Source organism: Aotus nancymaae, unplaced genomic scaffold (assembly GCF_030222135.1).
Source record: "Aotus nancymaae isolate 86718 unplaced genomic scaffold, 86718_ANA_hifiasm-v0.15.2.pri h1tg000051l, whole genome shotgun sequence".
NCBI classification, from domain to species: domain Eukaryota; kingdom Metazoa; phylum Chordata; class Mammalia; order Primates; family Aotidae; genus Aotus; species Aotus nancymaae.
The window spans coordinates 10,145,455-10,167,322 of record NW_026988465.1 but is presented as its reverse complement, the minus strand read 5'-3'; the positions used below and the strand labels follow the sequence as shown (position 1 = coordinate 10,167,322).

Here is a 21,868-nt window from a genome sequence, read left to right as displayed (position 1 = left end):
GTTCAAGAACAGACTAATACAGAAATTTGGTACTGAGGAGTGCGGTATTGCTATAAAGATACCTGGAAATGTGGAAGTGACTTTGGATCTGGGTAATGGGCAGAGACTGGAAGAGTGTGTAGGGCTCAGAAGAAGACAGGAAGATGAGAGAACATTTGGAATTTCCTAGATAGTGGTTGAATGGCTGTGACCAAAATGCTCATAGTGATACGGACAGTGAAGTCCAGGTTGATGAAATCTCAAATAGAAATGAGGAACTTATTGGAAACTGGGGCAAAGGTCACTTTTGTTATGCTTCAGTAAAGAACTTGGCTGCACCGTGCCCCTGCCCTAGGGATCTGTGGAGCTTTGAAGTTGAGAGTGATGATTTAGAGTATCTGGCAGAAGAAAAATCTAAGCAGCCAAATTCAAAAGTAGCCTGGCTGCTTCTAACAGCATATACTCATATGTATGAGCAAACACATGACCTAAAACTCAAACTTACATTTAAAGAGTAAACAAGGTAAAAGCAGAAACTTTGCAGCCTGGCCATGTGGTAGAAAGAAAAGCCCATTTTCAGGGTAGGAATTCAAGTAGGCTGCAGATATTTGCATAAATAAAAAGAAGCCAAGTGCTGATAGCCAAGACAATGGGGAAAATACCTGGAAGGCATTTCAGAGACCTTCACAGCAGCTCCTCCCATCACAGGCCCAGAGGCCTAAGAGGGAAGAATGGCTTCATGGGCCAGGCCTAGGACCCCACTGCCCTTTGCAGTCTTGGGACACGGCTCCCCGCATCTAACTCCAGCCATGGCTCAAAGGGGCCCAGGTAGCTCAGTCTGCTGCTTCAGAGGGTGCAAACTGTACACTTTGGTGGTTTCCATGTGGTGGTAAGCCTGTGGGTGTGGAGAGTACAAGAGTTGAGAAGATGGCCTAATGGACACAACTACAGCACACAACACCCAGCGAGAGAGATGCAGAAATCCAGAGATCTCCTAGCTTCAACCGAGGTACCAGGTGCATTTCAATGGGTCTGGTCTGATGTGAGCAAGGCCCACGCAAGGCAGACCAAGGTGGGGAGGAGTGCTGCTTCTCCTGGAAAGTGCATCTGACTGGTGAGTCGGAGGCTCCCCATCTGGCACTCTGGTCCTGATACAGTGCTTCCCCCAAAGCCTCAGCAATACACAGAACAGGGGATCTTTGCCAGTCAAGCACCAGGAATTACAAGCTTGGAGTTGAAAAATAATCCAGGACGGTGTCCTGGATTGGCACACAGACCTAAACAGACACATAAGCACAAAAGGCAGCTGGGAGAGCCTGCGGACTGAGCTATTGCCCCCTCCCCCCGCCCAGAGAGAGAGGGAGCTGTAAACAGGAGCACCTGGGCAGGCCCCTACCCCATGACTGGAGAGAGAGGAAGCTGAAAGAGGGAGATGGCCAGGTGCGGCTGGGCTGGTCCCCACCCTCCCCCACAAACCCCAGAGGGCTGAAGCTCTGACTCTAGTGGGTTGCACAGCCAGTGCCACAGTCTGAGCTGAACCCTGAATGATCCAGCTCAGTGGAGGAAGGGTACAACCCACCACTAGAGGGGTGGGACTGGGCTTCATGTTTTAACAAAAAACACAGGAAGCCTACCTAGCAATGGAACGGCATTCTTGACAACCCAGTAGCACCTATAAGTCAGCAGAAGACGTGGGCCTAATCTCCCAGTATAAACAAAAAAGACACAGGAAGCTTCCCTAGTAACCTGAAGGAGTCCCTGGAAACCCAATAGCGCCCCCACACAGGCAGACAAGTGACCTCATCAAGCAGCTCCCTGACACCACAGCCAGGTAAACCCACAAAGATGGGGAAAAAACAGTGCAAAAAAGATGAAACCATCAAAGAACAGAACACCTCTTCTCCTTCAAGGGATCACAACTCCTCAACAACACAGGATCACAACAGGACTGAGAAGGAGTGCGTCAAATTGACAGAAACAGGCTTCAGAGGGTGGATAAAAACAAACTTTTCTGAGCTAAAGGAACACATTCTAACTCAATGCAAAGAAACCAAAAACTTTGAAAAAAGGTTAGACGAAATGCTAACTAGAATAACCAGCTTAGAGAAGAACATAAACAACTTGATGCAGTTGAAAAACACAGCACGAGAACTATGTGAAGCAAACACAAGCTTTAATAGCCAAATCAATCAAGCAGAAGAAAGGACATCAGAGATTGAAGATCAACTCAATGAAACAAAAAAGAGAAGGCAAGACGAGAAAAAATAATGAAAAGAAATGAACAAAGCCTCCAAGAAATACGGGATTTGTGAAAAGACCTACTCTATTCTTGATCGGCGTACCCAAATTTGATGGGAAGAATGAACCCAAGCTGGAAAACACGCTCCAGGATATTATCCAGGAGAACTTCCCAAGCCTAGCAAGGCAGTCCAAATTTCAAATTCAAGAAATGCAGAGAACTCCACAAAGATATTCTCCAAGAAGATCAACCCCAAGGCACATAACCGTCAGATTCACCAGGGTTGAAATGAAGGAAAAAATGCTAAGGGAAGCCAGAGAGAAAGATCAGGTCACCCACAGAGGGAAGCCAGTCAGACTCACAGCAGATCTCTTGGCAGACACCCTACAAGCCAGAAGAGAGTGGGGGCCAATATTCAACATATTTAAAGAAAAGAACTTTCAACCCAGAATCTCATATCCAGCCAAACTAAGCTTCATAAGTGAAGGAGAAATAAAATCCTTTACGGATAAGCAATTACTGAGAGATTTTGTCACCACCAGACCTGCCCTACAAGAGCTACTGAAGGAAACACTAAGCACGGAAAGGAACAAGTACCAGTTACTGCAAAAGCAAACCAGTTGGCAAAGACCAAAAATGCAACGAAGAAAATGAGTCAACTAATGGGAAAGAAAACCAGCCAGTAACAAAATGGCAGGATCAAATTCACACATAACAATATTAACATTGAATGTAAACAGCTTAAACACTCCAATGAAAAGACACAGACTGGCAAACTGGATAAAAAGTCAAAACCCATCGGTGTGCTGTATTCAGGAAACCTATCTCACATACAAAGACACACATAGACTCAAAATAAAGGGATGGAAGATTTACCAAGCAAATGGAGAACATAAAAAGCAAGGGTTGCGATCCTAGTCTCTGATAAAATGGACTTCAAACCAACAAAGATCAGAAGAGACAAAGAAGGACACTACATAATGGTAAAAGGATCAATCCAACAGGAAGAGCTAATTATCCTAAATATATACGCCCCCAACACAGGAGCATCCAGATACATAAAGCAAGTTCTTAATGACCTAAAATGAGATTTAGACTCCCACACAATAATAGTGGGAGACTTCAACACTCCACTGTCAATATTAGACAGATCAACGGGACAGAAAATTAACAAGGATATCTTGGACTTGAATGCACAGCTGGACCAAGCAGACGTAATAGACATATACAGAACACTCCACCCTAAATCCACAGAATATACATTTTTCTAAGCACCACATTGCACTTACTCTAAAATTCACCACATCATTGGAAGCAAATCACTCCTCAGCAAATGCAAAAGAACAGAAATCATAACAAACAGTGTATCAGACCACAGCACAATCAGACTAGAACTCAGGATCAAGAAACACACTCAAACCCGCACGACCACTTCGAAACCGAACAACTTGCTTCTGAGTGTTGACTGGATAAACAATGAAATGAAGGCAGAAATAAAGATGTTCTTCAAAAGCAATCAGAATGAAGACACAACTTACCAGAATCTCTGGGACACCTTTAAAGCAGTGTCGAGAGGGAAATTTATAGCAATAAATGCCCATCAGAGAAGAGAGGAAAGATCTAAAATTGACACCCTATCATCAAAATTGAAAGAGCTAGAGGAGAAAGATCAAAAAAATGTAAAACCTAGCAGAAGACAAGAAATAACTAAGATCAGAGCAGAACTGAAGGAGATAGAGACATAAAAAAACCCTTCAAAAAATCAATAAATCCAGGAGCTGGTTTTTTGAAAAGATCAACAAAATAGACAGCCAAATTAATAAAAAAGTAAAGGGAGAAGAACCAAATAGATGCAATAAAAAATGCTAAAGGGGATATCACCACTGATCCCACAGAAATACAAACTACCATCAGAGATTACTACAAACAGCTGTAGTCACATAAACCAGGAAGAAATGGTTAAATTCCTAGACACTTGTACTCTACCAAGACGAAACCAGTAGGAAGTTGAAACCCTGAATAGACCAATAACAAGGGCTGAAGTAGAGGCAGCAATCAACAGCCTACCAACCAAAAATGTCCAGGTCCAGATGGGTTCACAGCCGATTTCTACCAGATGTACAAAGAGGAGCTGGTTCCATTCCTTTTGAAACTGTATCAAACAATACAAAAGGAGGGAATCCTCCCTAACTCATTTTATGAGACCAACATCATCCTGATACCAAAACCAGGCAGAGACTCAACTAAAAAAGAAAATTTCAGGCCAATATCCATGATGAACATCGACACAAAAATCTTCAATACTGGCAAACATTGCAACAGCACATCAAAAAGCTTATCCATCACGATCAAGTAGGCTTCATCCTGGGGATGCAAGGCTGGTTCAACATACGCAAATCCATAATTGTAATCCATCACATAAACGGAACCAAAGACAAAAACCACAGGATTATCTCAATAGATGCAGAGAAGGCCTTCGATAAAATTCAACAGCACTTCATGCTAAAAACTCTCAATAAACTAGGTATTGATGGAACATACCATAAAATGATAAAAGCTATATATGACAAACCTACAGCCAATATCATACTGAACGGGCAAAAGCTGGAAGAATTCCCTTTGAAATCAGGCACTAATCAAGGATGCCCTCTCTCACCACTCCTATTCAATATAGTATTGGAAGTTCTACCCAGAGCAATCAGGCAAGAAAAAGAAATAAGGGTATTCAATTAGGAAAGGAGGAAGTCAAACTGTCTCTATTTGCAGATGACATGATTGTATATCTAGGAGATCCCATCGCCTTAGCCCAAAATCTTCTTAAACTGATAAGCAACTTAGGCAAAGTCTCAGGATACAAAATCAATGTGCAGAAATCACAAGCATTCCTATATACCAATAACAGACAAACAGCCAAATCAAGAGCAAACTCCCATTCACAATTGCTACAAAGAGAATAAAATACCTAGGAATACAACTAACAAAGGATGTAAAGGACCTCTTCAAGGAGAACTACAAACTACTGCTCAACAAAATAAGAGAGGACACAAACAGATGGAAAAACATTCCACGCTCATGGTTAGGAAGAATTAATATCATGAAAATGGCCATACTGCCCAAAGTAATCTACAGATTCAATGCTATCCCCATCAAGCTACCAATGACCTTCGTCACAGAACTGGAAAAAACCACTTTCAACTTCATATGGAATCACAAGAGAGCCCGCATAGCCAAGACAATCCTAAGCAAAAAGAACAAAGCTGGAGGCATCACACAGCCAGACTTCGAACTATACTACAAGGCTACAGTAATGAAAACAGCATGGTACTGGTACCAAAATAGAGATATAGACCAATGGAACAGAACACAGATCCCAGAAGCAACACCACACATCTACAACCATCTGATCTTTGACAAACCTGGCAAAAACAAGCAATGGGGAAAGGACTCCATGTTTAATAAATGGTGTTGGGAAAACTGCCTAGCAATGTGCAGAACGCAGAAACTGGACCCCTACCTGTCACCCCACACTAAAATTAACTCCAGATGGATTAAAGATTTAAACATAAAACATAACATCATAAAAATCTTAGAAGAAAACCTAGGCAAAACCATCCAGGACACAGGCATAGGCAAGGACTTCAGGACTAAAACACCAAAAGCAATGGCAATAAAAGCCAAGATAGACAAATGGGATCTAATTAAAATTCAGAGCTTCTGTACAGCAAAAGAAACCATCGTTAGAGTGAATCGGCAACCAACAGAATGGGAAAAAATTTTTGCAGTCTACTCATCTGAAGGGCTAATATCCAGAATCTACAAAGAATTAAAACAGATATACAAGAAAAAAAACAAGCAACCCCATTCAAAAGTTAGCGAAGGATATGAACGGACACTTTTCAAATGAAGACATATATGGGGCCAACAAACATATGAGAAAGTGCTCATCATCACTGGTCATTAGAGAAATGCAAATCAAAACCACATTGAGATATCATCTCACGCCAGTGATCATTAAAAAATCTGGAGACAACAGATGCTGGAGAGGCTGTGGAGAAATAGGAACACTCTTACACAGTTGGTAGGAGTGTAAATTAGTTCAACCATTGTGGAAGACAGTGTGGCGATTTCTCAAGGAACTAGAAATAGAAATTCCATTTGACCCAGCAATCCCATTACTGGGTATATACTCAAAGAACTATAAATTGTTCTACTATAAAGACATATACGCACGCATGTTCATTGCAGCCCTGTGCACAATAGCAAAGACCTGGAACCAACCCAAATGCCCATCAATGATAGACTGGACAAAGAAAATGTGGTACATATACACCATGGAATACTTCATAGCCATAAAGAATGATGAGTTTGTGTGCTTTGTAGGGACTTGGATGAATCTGGAAACCATCATTCTCAGCAAACTGACACAAGAACGGAAAGCCAAACGCCGCATGTTCTCACTCATAGGTGGGTGTTGAACAATGAGAACATGTGGACTCAGGGAGGGGAGCATCACACACTGGGGGCAGTTGGGGGGATAGGGAAGAGACAGCAGGGGATGGGGAGGGAGGGGGAGTGGGGAGGGATAACATGGGGAGAAATGCCAGATATAATATGCACCTAAAGTAAAATAAATAAATTAAAAAAAAAAGAGTTGAGGCCTAGACTTTAAAGGATGTATGGAAAACTCTGGGTGTCCTGTCAGAATCCTTCTGCAGGGGCAGAACCCTCATGGAGAACCTCTACTAGGGCAGCGCAGAAGGAAAATGCGGGGTTGGAACCCCCCTGCAACAGAGTCCTCACTGGGGCATTGCCTAGTGGAGCTGTGAGAAGAGGGCCACTGTTCTCTCGGCCCTAGAATATCCACTGGCAGCTTGCACTCTCTGCCTAGAAAAGCTGCAGGCACTCAATGCCAGTCCATGAAGGCAGCTCTGGGGGCTAAACCCTGCAGAGTCATAGAGGCAGCGTTGCCCAAGGCTTTGAGAGCCCACTGTTCATACCAGTGTGGCTGGGATGTGGGACATGGAGTCAAAAGAGATTATATTGGAACATTAAGATTTAATGACTGCCCTGCTGGGTTTAGGGCTTACTCAGGGCCTGGAGCCCCTTCGTTTGGCTGATGTCTCCCTTATGAAATGGGCGTATCTACCCAATGCCTATGTCCTCATTGTATCTTAGAAATAACTAACTTGTTTTTGATTTTACAGGCTTATAGGCAGAAGGGACTAGCCTTGTCTCAGATGAAACTTTTGAGTTAATGTTGGAACGAGTGAAGACTGGGGATTGATTGGAAGGCATGATTCTATTTTTCAATATGAGAACGACATGAGATTTGGGAGGGGCTGGGGGCAGAATGATAGGGTTTGGATCTGTGTCCCCACCCAAATCTCATGTTCAATTGTAATACCCAGTGTTGGAGGTGGGACCTGGTGGGAGGTAATTGGATGATGGGTGCAGTTCCTCATGAATGGGTTAGCACCATCTCCTTGATGCTGTTCTCCTTAATAGTGAATGAGTTCTGATGAGATCTGGTTGTTTAAAAGTATATAGCATCTCCCCCCAACTGCTTCTTGCTCCTGCTCCTGGCATGTATGACATCTTGCACCCACTTTGTTTTCTGCCATGATTAGAAGCTTTCTGAGGCCTCCCCAGAAGCAGAAGCCACTATGCTTCCTGTACAGCCTGCAGAATCAGAAGCCAATTAAACCTCTTTTCTTTATAAATTACCCAGTCTCAGGTATTTCTTTACAGCAGTGCAAGAATGGACTAATACACAGATGTGTGGGTTTCCTGCCTTGGAGAGCTAAGAGGTGGGTCTTTCTCAGTTCAGAATTTATGTCATCTCTTAACCCGTTGCATATGAGAATTTCCTATCTATAATTTCTTCATATAAAAATAGATAAGTAGTCTATTGCTTTTCTTGGTTCTTATGGAAGATGCAACAAACAGTAATCTCCATGAGCCACACTGAAAAACAGGTACAGTTCATTTGTCAACTCTGGTTGGTTGCTAAAGGCAGCCTGGAGCTCTGTGTTGAGAAGGATTCTGAAGCCTGCCCACACCTTTACAATTAGTTCTGTTGTAAATAAACCCTCCTCAGATCATCATAATTAGGAACCATCCGTTTCCTGGTGGAACCTTGACAGGAAGATCATGATAGAGAAAATCCTCCTTTTTGATGAAGGTATTCAGATTTGAGACACTGAGGCTATCCAAAGAGGAAGGAGACACTTGCTTTGATAGTCATATAACCATATCAATCGTGGTGATGAATGAACAGTGACAGATAGGGCAATCAGTTAGATTATCTTTGCACCATTTCTCTTTAAGGGTAGAGAGTTACACTGGGCCCAATACTCCAACTAAGAGAACTAAGTCAAAAAAATTCAGATGACTTACAAATAACAATCTTCCATGTCACAAAAATACATAACCTCTAATGTTTGCAAATTATCCCAACTATTTCTGGGATACCCCAGTTGGCGTTTTTTTTTTTTAATTTTTTATCTATTTTAAAGTTGGAGTCTTGCTCTGTTGCCCAGGCTGAGGGCAAGGGATGAAAAGGTAAAAATAGGCAACAGCGTGCCTCCTTCCATGTCTTTCTCTGACTACAACATCTGCTGGATTCCTCCTGGGAGCTGAAGAACATGTGCATCTTTTTGTTTGTCTTTGTTTTTGTTTTTTGAGACAGAGTCTCACTCTGTTGCCAGGTTGGAGTGCAGTGGCACAATCTTGGCTCACTGCAACCTCTGCCTCCCAAGTGCCTGGCTAATTTTTTTTCTATTTTTTGTAAAGACAGGGTTATTGCCATGTTGCTCAGGCTGGTCTCAAACTCCTGGGCTCAGGCAACCAAACTCCCCCACCTCAGCCTCCCGAAGTGCTGGGATTATGGGCATAATTCACTGTGCCTGGGCTTTTCTTTCTTTCTTTTTTTTAGAGGCAGGGTCTTGCTCTGTTGTTCAGGCTGGAGTGCAGTAGTGCAATCACAGCTCACTGCAGCCTCAAACTGCTGAGCTCAAGTGATTCTCCCACTTCAGCCTCCCAAGTAGCTGGGACTATAGGTGTGTGCCACTATGCCTAGCTAATTTTTAAATTTTTGTAGCGATGGGGGGGTCTTGCTATTTTGCTCAGGCTGGTCTTGAACTCCTGGCCTCAAGCAAACCTCCTGCTCCAGCCTCCCAATCCCCTGATTATATATATATATATATATATATAAAAATTTAAATACATTTTCACTAATTCTTCAGCTAATCTACTCAATAGCTTGAGCAAGCCCTTGAAAGTGGGGACAACTGCTTTCAAATAGGAGACTCAAGGAGAGTCTGAATTTAGAGCTCATATCTGCTACAGGACTGTAGATCTCAGCCTGGAACACATTAGTCCATGTTCTCTTCCCTTAGGGTTTTTTATTTTCTCACATTCTGTTCACATCAAATACACTCAACACACACATGCACCATATATACATTTCCACTCTCCCCCATACAAGCCCAGATAGACAAGAGAGACCGCAGCACCCCCAGCACATGGGCAGTTTCTTGACGCTGAAATGCCCCAGCTGGAGGCCAGGGAGAACCTGGGCAGATCCCATTTGCAGCCCTGCACCCGTGACTGTAATGTCCCTCTCAGGGAGCACCAGCCAAACCAACTCCTGCAGTGAAAAGAAACACCCATCTCCATCCTGAGGGAGACGGCTGATGGCGTAACATTCCCCTCCATCAGAGAAGCCATCTCCTCCTTCCAGGAGAGTGCCCACCTATGGTCAGCATCCCACCTGATGTGTCTCTAACAAGAGGTCACTAGGAGGCTGGGTGTGCCTGGCAGGCAGAATCCTACACAGAGCAGACAGGGACTCATGGCCACTCAGGGGCCTGAAAGCTGCCCTTCTCAGCCAGCTGCCACTCAAGGGAGAAGCACGTGGACAACGAACAGGGACCACTGACAGTAGCTCCTTTCACTGATCAGAAGATTGTGTGTGTGTAAGTGTGTAAAATAAATATGTTTTCTTCATACAATAAGTGTCGTGTAGAGAATCTGTCAGCCTGTCTTTACCATGGCATTACACACCTCCCAAGCATATTCTACGGTTCTGCAATTTGCCCGAGCTCTTGCCACCTCTCTTCCTATCTGTGTGGCACTCCATGTGTGCACCACCTGTCTTGAGGCTAGGCCTTTCTTGCGCCCAAGGAGTCATGTTTTAGCATCTGGCTCTTACTCACTGGCGACTCTCCTTCCAGCCCCCACCTTTTCCTGCAGGACTTGGAATCTACTAGCTTCAGCTGCAAAAACAGGAACATACCTTCACACCTGCTGATATTTATTTTCAAGCTAAGCCTGCCTGGCGTGGTTGTGGCCTTTCTTTATTAAGGACAACACACATTTTCTGCTTACACTGATTCCCTCTCTCAGTCTGTCTGCACAGCCATCCCCTTCTTAGCTGGCCGGCAGCGAAGCGGAGCTGAGCTGCTTTCAATGATACCTGGTTGTCCTTGAAGTAGCTTTTCTAATTGCTCAGGTAATAAATCAAGTTTGAAAAACTGGACCACAATCCCAGCATAATTCATATGCTATATGATGCTTCACAGACAGATCTGGACTAAGAAGTAAAGGTAAATGGGATCATTTTGATGATTAGAGTAATGAGCGCAAAGAAAAACTCTGTGTGTGAGGATGAATATAGCTTCTTTCTCTAATGGAGATATTTTAGGCACATGCACTTTCTAAATAGATCTAGGATCAACACTCTGACAGCAAGGCAACATTCTCTAATGTCCTCAGTCTAGGTCCTTAAATGTCTCATCTCTTTCTTCTTCAAAGGGACAGACAGTAAATACTTTGGGCTTTGTGGGTCATACAGTTTCTGTTGCAGCTACTCACCTCTGCCATTATGGTGTGTAAGCAGCCACAGAGAGTAGGTAAATGAATGAGTGTGACTGTGTTCCAATAAAGCTTTATTGACAAAGACAGGCAGTGGAGTGGGTTTAGTCTGCAGCCCACAGCTGGTGGGCCCCTACCAATGCCTGAAAACTGTTTTCTTGAAGCATCAGCCAGTGGAGCAGAACCACACAAATGGTCATAACTTGGAAGATGAAAATTATTTTGGTTCCTTAATGAAAAACAGCATGGGTGATTCTTTAGTCAGCATGCTTTTTTTTTTTTTTTTTGAGACAGAGTTTTGCTCTGTTGCCCAGGCTGGAGTACAGCAGTGCAATCTTGGATTACTGCAACCTCTGTCTCCCAGGTTCAAGCAATTCTGCCTCAGCCTCCCGGGTAGCTGGGATTACAGGTGCCTGCCACCACACCCAGCTAATTTTTTTTTTTTTTTTGGCATTTTTATTGAGACAGGGTTTCACCATGTTGGCCATGCTGGTCTCAAACTCCTGACCTCAGGTGATCCACCCACCTTGGCCACCCAAAGTGCTGGGATTACAGGCGTGAGCCACTGTGCCCGGCTTAGTCACCATACATTTTAGTGTAGTTCATAACCCTGACCAGAAAGATGTAATCTGCTGGGGCCTTTAACACACTAGACCAGCCATCCCAACCTTTTTTGCACCAAGGACTGGTTTCATGGAAGACAATTTTTCCATGTTTTTCCATGGATAGGGGTGTAGGGGGAAGGTAGTTTCGGGGGTGAGGGTGATTCCACCTCAGATCAGGCATTAGTTAGAGTCTCATAAGGAACATGCAACCTAGATCCCTCGCATGCACAGTTCACAATCGGGTCGTGCTCCCATGAGAATCTAATGCCGCCACTGATCTGACAGAAGGCAGAGCTCAGGCAGTAATGCTTGCTCCCACCACTCATCTTCTGCTCTGGGGCCTGGTTCCTAACAGGCTACAGACTGATACCAGTCCGCAGCCTGGGGGTTGGGTACCCCTGCATGAGCATGGCCAAGAGGCTACAAAGAGTAATACTGATAGGCCACCATCAGTGAATCAAACCTTTAAAAATGATACAGCCTGAGTTAGGAACTGCAGGTGACAAGGGAGGACGGAAGGTCTAACTTCTCCTCCTCTTATTCTTCATCATCCTCATCCTCCTGAATAAAACATCTAGAAGGGGTCAGCGCTTATGCATTGGCTTTGCTTAGTTGGCACACGATTTTCATGTTTGCAGAGTGCTTTTTATGCCATCGTTCCCTCTGCTGTGGCTTCCAGTCTTTTGCCCCTTGCTTGTGTTTTAGCCCACACATGCAGATTAGATTTTTGGTGGCTCTGCAGTCAGATCAGAGCTGCAGGGGTGTGGCTGCAGCTGAGAGTTCCTCCACTTATGGCAGCTAAAGGCATGCTTCTCCCAATATGAGTTATTGTCCTATCTACTAATTGGCCTTACAGTGATGATTTATCTCCTCTAACAGGGTCCCTCACCTCAGGGCTTTGTGATCACCTCAACATGAGGATAAACGTGATCACACACAAGAGACCAGAATCTCCCCATAAATCAAGTTTATCTGCCAAACAGGCAGTTTGACAGATTTTATAGAAATAACAAGTTTTCATGTTCAAAGCACATTCCCTATAATTTTACAAATACCTTGATGCTATATTATAAATAAATTAGTGCATAGAGATCACTTAATATATGACATACATTTATGATACGTTTTAACTAATTTCTTAGGTAGCCCACAGCTGACATTATATGGTGTTTTTCATTGTTTTGTTTTGAATGAATGAGCTCATTTTATTTTTGCCTAGACAAGGCTATATGCATTTACGGTTTCCTCCTGGGAAGTGCCTGAGCATATCGCAGTGGTTCTGTTTGCTGACTGTGTGATGAGAATCAGATTTCACAGACTGTGGCCCCAGATGGCTCTGTTCATTAAGAACTGTGAAGAAAGAGGGAAACTTAACAGAGAACCACCACAGAGTGAGGACCAAGGCTGGTCAGCAGAGATGCTTCAAGGACGTGCTGTACAGATAGGGCAGGCTTCAGGGAGAAGCTGCCCACTCACAGTTCCATGAATACAAAGGCAGTGCCGAGTAACTGAAGGAGGGTGTGCTGAGGGCTTCATCTGAAATGCCATATTAACCAGGCTTCTTTGGGTAGAACGGGCAGGTGGCAGATTCATTGGTTGAATGGAATTTGTAGAAGGTAGCTCCTTCATAATGTAATTTTAAAAAATTGTTACTTTTTTTTAAAGAGGCAGGGTCTCACTATGTTGCCCAGGCTGGAGTGCCGTGACTATTCACAGGTGTGATCATCACACACTACAACCTTGAAGTCCTGGCCTCAAGTGATTCTCTAGGCTCAGCCTCCTGAGCAGCTGGGACTACAGGTGTGTGCCTAGCTTCCACAATGTTAGGTTAATGCATAGGAAGATGCAATTACCTGTCTTGGCATCTTTTAAGAGGGAACTTGGGCTGGGCATGGTGGCTTATGCCTGTAATTCCAGCACTTTGGGAGGCTGAGGCAGGTGGATCACCTGAGGTCAGGAGTTCAAGATCAGTCTGGCCAACGTGATGAAACCCCATCTCTACTAAAAATACAAAAATTAGCTGGGCATGGTGGCAGGTGCCTGTAATCCCACCTACTCGGGAGGCTGAGGCAGGAGAATCTCTTGAACCCAGGAGGTGAAGGTTGCAGTGAGCTGAGATTGCACCACTGCACTCCAGCCTGGGCAACAAGAGCAAAACTCTGTCTCAAAAACAAAAGAGCGAACTTGATAAGTTACAATATGAAGATGAGCAAAAGAAGGAAAATCCTAACAGTCAAAAGGAGGGTTGGATTTGCAGAAGAGGTTTCAATACACTGATGACCTGTCTGCACCCACTGTTTATCTGTCTACCTATTTCTTTTTAAAGGAACTAATAAGGCTACCCATTTTGAATAACTATTGTTTTAATGAGTTGAAGGGCATAGAAAATCAAATTTTCATGATCACATTTCCTAAAATAGAAGCGTATTCACTTATATTTCAAAGCAATTGCTTTTAGAATTAGAAGGAAAGTGATTTTCCAGGGTTGTATCTTTGGATGCTTTTCTGTTTACATTCTGCCTCAAAATTACTATTTAGTCAGGCATGTATGCAATTTTTGAGGCCATTATAAAAATCTTGGCATCCCAAGAGGAGTGAAATAAACATAATGGAGATAAGTAAAATGACTTACTCCTATTAGCATTTTGCATGAGATTTGAGGTGTTTGGCCAGTAAACAAAGATACATGGGGACACGTGAAGAACAACTGTACTGCAGATTTCTCAATTGTAATCTCGTTCTGCTATTTAAATATTCAGGTCCATGTGCAAGCTCTGTACAGGGGATACAGAAAAATCATCCCATCAAGCCTGAAGCCAAATTTGGTGGGTGAGGGAGAAGGAGCACTATATACAATGGAAATTACTCTGCAGACTAGAAATGCCAACTTCACCACTGAAGCAAAGAACAGATAATTTTTAATAAGTATAGATGATTAGAGTTTCACTTATCATTTGAAAGACAGAATCACAAGAATAGGCCAACTCTAGCTTAAGGTACCAGCAAAAGAATTTTCCAGAGTACCTTCCTAGTTTTCCAGATGAGACTGTGCTCAATTGTAATGGCCCATCAGTCATCCATACAGGGAAACATCTTTCACTCGCACATTTAATTTCAGTGTTCTTTTGGCTAAGTGGAATCAAGGAAGATAATGGTACCCATGAGAGAACGTATCTATGGGAGAATTCAAGGATTCCTTTTACATGGGCCTTCAGATAACTGAATATGTTTTTTAAAGATTTCACTCAAAACTTCTACATTATTTATTCACTTATTTTTCTTTTGAGAAAATCAACTAAGATATATCATTTGCTAACAAACAACTGGCCTGTTTCTTCCAGTAAAAAGTGATGTGTTTCTCCCTGTCTTTGAGAGATACTCATTTTAAGCACTGTCTAGGTCAGAGGACTTTATTTCAAATCCTAGTTTGTCATAAGTTACTATGTGAACTTGGCTAGTAGTATAGCCTCTATCAGCTGTTCTCCTGTGAAATTAAGGCTAGACTCAGTGATAGTAAATGTCCATTTAAGTTCTAAAATGTTCTAATTCTATTATGCTCTCAGATCCTAATCATACAGTTGTGAAGTGGGTGAAGAAAGTCATCAAAGAGTTGGGATAATTGGCCAGCTACATGCAGGAGATTGAAACTGGACCCCTTCCTTACACCATATACAAAAATCAACTCAAGATAGATTAAAAGACTTAAAAGTAAAACCTAAATCTATAAAAACCTGGAAGATAACCTAGGAAATGCCACTGTGAACACAAGACCTGGCAAAGATTTCACAAAGATGCCAAAAGCAATTGCAATGAAAACAAGAATTGACAAATGGCACCTAATTAAACCAAAGAGCTTCTGTACAGCAAAAGAAACTGTCAATGTGTACACAGACAAATCTACAGAATGGGAGAAAAGAAACTGTCAACAAAGTACACAGACAAATCTACAGAATGGGAGAAAATATTTGCAAATGATAAGTCCAACAAAAGTCTAATATCCAGCATCGCTAAGGAACTTAAATTTACAAGCAAAAAACAACCCCATTAAAAAGGACATGAACAGACACTTTTCAAAAACAGACATACATGTGGCCAACAAACAAGAAAAAATGCTCAACATCATCAATCATTAGAGAAACACAAATCAAAACTGCAGATCATCTCACACCAGTCAGAATGGCTATTATTAAAGAGTTAAACCATTATAGATGCTGGCAAGGTTGTGGAGAACGGAGAATGCTTATACTCTGCTGGTGGGACTGTAAATTAGTTCCGCCATTGTGGAAAGCAGTTGCTATTTCTCAAAGAACTTAAAACAGAATTACCCATCAAAACCTTGCAATCCCATTACTGGATATTTACCCAAAGGAATAGAAATCATTCTACTGTAAAGACACATGCACATGTATGTTCATCACAGCACCATTCACTGCACACAGTGAAGACATGGAATCAACCTAAATACCCACCAATGGCAGACTGGATTAAAAAAAATGTGGTGGTACATATACACCATGGAATACTATGCAGCCATAAAAAAGAATGAGATCGTGTCCTTTGCAGTAACATGGATGGAGCTGGAGGCCATTATCCTAAGCAAACTAACACAGGAACAGAAAACCAAATACCATATGTTCTCACTTATAAGTGGGAGCTAAAAATTGAGTACACATAGACACAAACAAGAAAACAACAGACACTGGGGCCTATTGAGGGTGGAGGGTGGGAGCAGGTTGAGGATCAAAAAACTACCAAACTACCTATCAGGTATTATGCTTATTATCTGGGTGACAAAATAATCTGTACACCAAACCGCTGCTATATGCAATTTACCTCTATAATAAATCTGCATATGTACCCCTGAACCTAAGTTCTTTTTTTCCTTTTAAAATAAACTCATCAAAGAGTCTCCAACAAGTCAGAGGCCCAAAGTCCACACAAGGACAAAAATCTCCAAGCCAGTCTCAAAGTCCTAGACCAGATATTTGAACATTCCATGCAGTAAAATTGCCTTTTAACCAAGGTTTGGGCTATTATTTAGATGCTTTATAAGATGATTTAAATCAGAGTTTATTCATTGCCTCCTGGCAAGTTCACAAGTGACTGAGAGATCCTTTCATTGTAAAATTATGAGAGAAACGACATATCTCTGTGACTGTTTTAAGCTTGTAAGTGGTTAAAAGTTTGTAGAAAAATAAAAAGAACATCTTGCAAAAAAGTGATCTGACAACTCAAGTTGAAGTTGTTCACATTAATGCACAGGTTTAAGAAAAAAGAAGCCTCAGAATCAGATGTTTAGATTATTCATTGTTTATATTATCAGAGCCCTGACTCATTTCCATTTTTTTGTCTTTTCTTTTATTTTTGAGAGGGAGTGTTGATCCTCTAGCCCAGGCTGGAGTGGAATGGCACATTCTCAGCTTACTGCAACCTGTGCGTCCCGGATTCAAGTGATTCTCCTGCCTCAGCCTCCCAAGTAGCTAGAATTACAAGCGTGGGCCACCACACCTGGATACTTTTGTATTTTTAGGAGAGATGGGTTTTTCCACATTGGTCAGGCTGGTCTCAAACTCCTGATGTCAGGTGATCTACCTGTCTTGGCCTCCCAAAGTGCTGGGATTACAGGTGTGTGCCACCATGCCTGCCTCAATTTTGTATTTTTAGTAGAGATGAGGTTTCACCATATTGGTCAGGCTGGTCTCGAACTCCTGACCTCAAGTGATCCTCCTGTCTCGGCTTCCCAAAGTGCTGGGATTACAGGTGTGAATCACCGTGGCTGGCCTCATTCCCATGCTTTTGGGAACATTTTAAAGGAAAAAAAAAATGGCAAGAGAAATAATCTAAAATACATTCACACCCATAAAAGAATTTGCTACAGAAAGGTCTGCAACTTCCTCACGGAACTTGCTGCATTATTCCAGATGAAACCATAGAACAGTAAGCATACTGTGACTCACTCATCTAAACCTGAGAAGCGTAATTATCTAGCTACCTTTTAAATAACACCCACTACAACACTATGCTCACAGTTGGTGCTTAATCAATAGTTTCCAGTTGAATCAATTGGTTGAAGCTGAGGTTCCCATGGTCTCCCTTAGTAACTTGTTTCCATGGAAATTTAACCTTAAACTTACATAAAACAAACTCATCAGGCTCAAAGTCCACTGTTCCTTTTTGGGATTTCTCAGTTGTACTTAAGCTAGTTTCTCCTTTAAGAAAAAGCAATGTTGATTTTTGGGGTCTGTTTTCTCTAATTGATATCATTTTGATTTCCGTAAGTTGCTTTACTCAACTTAACCTCAGGCGCAAATTCAGTGATAGAGACCGTGGGCATTAGTGACCTCCACATACTGGGCTCCAAGACAGACTCCTCCGGGAATCCACATGATATGCTCCATTCAGATGTACTGCCTGCCCCTGAATTCTAACTGCTGATAGAAAAGTCTTTCGATCGGGTCTCTTATAGCTGTGACAGTCTCTTTTACATGACTGCAAGAACCATTACCTAAAGACCAATGGCAACGGTAGGCTCAGTGGAATTGTGGAAAAGGTTCATCAAACACTGCATGTGCTTCTCTGTGTTTTCCACACTCCCTTGAAGTGAGATTGGGTTCCGATGAATGGACTGTGAACAGAAGTGATATGTGTGCCTCCTCTACCAGCTCTTCCCTTGCTATTGAGATTGGAGCCATGTGTTCTAGAAGTGTGTAATAGCTACTTAATGGATCAAGGTTACCAGATCCACATTAGGGTTAACTCCAGTGAAAAATAAACCTTTGCTGCTTTAGGTGACTAGGATTGCGGATTTGCCTGTTAGAGCAACTAGCAATACTTACTCTTTTTTTTTTTTTTTTTTTTTTTTGAGACAGAATCTCACTCTGTTGCCCACACTGGAATAGGGCAGTTGTGCAATCTCAGCTCACTGCAACCGCTGCCTCCCAGGTTCAAGCAATTCTCCTGCCTTAGCCTCCCAAGTAGCTGAAATTACAGGCCTGTGCCACCACATCTGGCTAGTTTACTGGCATTTTTAGTAGAGATGGGGTTTCACCTTATTGGCCAGACTGGTCTTGAACTCCTGACCTCAAGTGATCCACCTGCTTCGGCCTCCCAAAATGCTAGGATTACAGGTGTGAGCCACTGCACCTGGCCAGGATTACTTATTCTAATAAAAGTTTAGAATGATGCAGTATTCATATTTAACAGGAGAGGGAACAAACTAGCATTCATTATCTACTACAATTGGGAGACTTACTCATTTGGTGCTCTGGATGACCTTGTGTGGAAGGTCCACCTTACAGATGTGGAAACAGGCTTGACAGGGGTCCAGTGGTAAATGGTGAAGAGCTTTCAAGTTCAGGTCCAGCTCCAAAGTCTTTGATTGCTCTTCTTACTAGCCCATTGCTTCTCAAACTTTAGTGTGCATCAGAATCACGCTGGTTAAAATGCAGATTCCTGCATACCACTCACCGTCCCCCCGCAAGAATTTCTGATTCTAGGTCTGGGTGGGGCCTGAGAATATGCATTTCCAACAAATTCCTAGGGGATGCTGATACCATTGGCCAAGGACCATAGCAGGAGAACCACTGCATTGGACCTCTGTTCCCCACATTGCATGAGGCACAGGTATTACTGAAATGCAATAAAAAGTCCAGTTAAGCCCAAGACAGAAGAACATCTCCTTCCTCTTGTTCATTCTATGCCTTATCTCTCCCTGGAGGACATCTGCACGTACAAGCTTGACCCACTGGTCTACAACTCTACATTCCACCAGGATACTTACCAAACCACAGGTCCCTGGGAGGGAAGTTCTGTTCAACATAAAAACTAAACCAAACTAAACATTTTTTTTTCCAGCGGGTTTGCCAGAAATAGGAAAACCCTGGATTTAGAAGATGTGCTTCTCTTTGCCCCTTATCATCTCTAAGATCATTGGTTCAGTTTCCTCATCTACAGAATGGGATTCCCGCTAGCAGCCACCTAGATGAGTTGCTGATGGGGAAACACTTTATCTACAGCAACAGACTTTAAAGTCATATATGGCATGTATCAGGGATCTTCACCATGAGAGGTCTTTAAATGTAGATGGGCTAATTCTTCTTTTACTTAGCCAAATTTCCTGGCCAGGTATGGTGGCTCACACCTGTAATTCCAGCAGTTTGGTAGGCTGAGGTGGGTGGATCACTTGAGGCCAGGAGTTTGAGAGCAGCCTGACCAACATGTCGAAACCCCATCTCTACTAAAAATACAAAACTTAGCTGGGTGTGGTGGTGTTTGCCTGTAGTCCCAGCTACTCGGGAGGCTGAGGCATGAAAATCACTTGAAACCAGGGTGGAGGTTGCAGTGAGCCAAAATCGTGCCACTGCACTCCAGCCTAGGCAACAGAGTGAGATTCCATCTCGGTCAATCAATCAATCAGTCAATCAATAAATACCCTAAGGAACACAGCCTTGCTTTCTACCATCTGCTTAATCACAAACAAGAACAATCATTACAGATTAGGAGAAGATCACCTGAGAACAAAAAGGGGCTGTGAGTAATAAACAGCTCAGTCTTTGAAGCTTCCTCTTCATCTACCCTAAGAAGAGCCTCTTAAAATGTTACCATGCAGCCCAGAAGATTCATCCATTCCCTGCTTAGTCTGTAGTAGTTGAGTATAGCTGTGCTCTCCCCATGCCCTGCACCCAAAATTTGAAATGCTGCTGGAATAATCAGTCATTTAAAAAAGCTATGAAATATAAAACAAAGTAAGACTCACAGCCTCCAAGAACGGCCTTTTTTTTTTAAAAAAGAAAAGAAAAAAAAAACCTTCGCAAGTTTAAACAGATCAATTTTGTTCCCACTGGGTAAAAGGCAGCTCTTTGTCCACCACACTTACTATATCACTCAAAAGTATACAAGCTGCTGGGGCAGCCTCGAGTCACAGACGCAGAGAACGAGAGGTGCTCCCCAAGATGTGGCTCTGCTCCTCAATAGGCAGTACTGGGCTTGCAGACTGTGCCTCCTCTCTTCCTGACACACAGGCACGCACATACACACCAGAGTCAAGGCTCAGAAACTGAGCCTTCAGGCAACAGGACATCAAGAGTTCAGTCTTTGCTGCAGTTCTTAACAGCTAGAGGCTGGGGTGAGAGGGCAAGAGGCTGTGCATGTCCCTGAAAGGGCTCTGGGACATGTTCAATGGCTGTAGAGCCCTGTGATGGCTGTGACCTATGGCTGAATGCCAGAACCTCTACATCTGTGGTTTTGAACTTTTATTCTACCTCCTTCCAATGCACCTTGCTCAAATCTTCTTATCCAGACAGCGTTCTCACCTTCCATTGATTAAAAAAAAAAGCCCCAGTGAACATGTGGTTTCTTTAACTTTCCATCAAACAGGTAGTGCTACAGCCTGGTTTCATCTGAGCGCCTTTCAGAAGATGTCAGCATTCCCGAAGGGCTCTCAAAAAGATTTTCTATTGTGTGCAGTGAGTTCATAAAAGGTGTCAGATGAGCTGAAAGCAGCTTAGCTACTCGAAGAGTCCATGCATGTGTGGCACAAATGTTGTAGGACTCAATAAATACATTCAAGTCATGCTCATCCTGGCCTGACTTATTCCCATCACACAATTTCAGTTTGGTAACTGGTGTCTTCCTTCAGTTTTATGGGAGGTCTCGGAATCCTCTCAGTTTTAAGGGAAGTCTCCCTGGCCTCAGCCACTCCCACCCAGGCTTTGTGGATCTGAAGATCAGCAACTATCAGGGCCCTCTTTCCACGTCTCCCCTGTGCCCTCTAAGCTGTGCCCTGCTTCCTGTTCCTCCACAGCCGAGATGAGGATGATGAGAATGATGATGATAATGGCGCACAACCGCAAGGGCCAGGCCTACAAGGGTGGCCTCCAAAACTTCACTCCAGTCTATTTTCCTTCCTTTTTTCTCTGGAGTGGTAATTCACAGTGACATGTATCCAGGGACACTAAGTAAGTCCAAGTTGAATTGAATTCACAGAGCCTTTGATTGTTATTCCTATTTTTAGAAAGTGTTTCTGCAGCAGAAGAAATTACCTAGCCTGGGGAGAGGCCAGCTCACACTCAGCATTAGTCCTTAGATTCCCGGGGAGATGCTGTTTGCCACTTGGGAGCTGGGTGTCGGTGTGTCAGACTCACCGCACCGATTTCCCCGAAACATAAACGCT

At 43.0% G+C, this 21,868-nt stretch overlaps 1 protein-coding gene and 1 long non-coding RNA gene across 16 annotated transcripts in view; one reads left to right on the top strand and one right to left on the bottom strand.

Annotated features, from left to right (window-relative positions):
- Positions 1 to 16,556, top strand: part of LOC105733892 (uncharacterized) — a 34,126-nt gene extending 17,570 nt beyond the window's left edge. Inside the window, exon 3 of the long non-coding RNA XR_001111356.3 lies at positions 15,261 to 16,556. This is a non-coding gene — a long non-coding RNA (uncharacterized LOC105733892). The remainder of the gene's footprint in view (positions 1 to 15,260) is intronic.
- Positions 1 to 21,868, bottom strand: part of PHACTR1 (phosphatase and actin regulator 1) — a 588,779-nt gene that overhangs the window by 34,539 nt on the left and 532,372 nt on the right. The gene's annotated exons all lie outside the window — the stretch shown is intronic.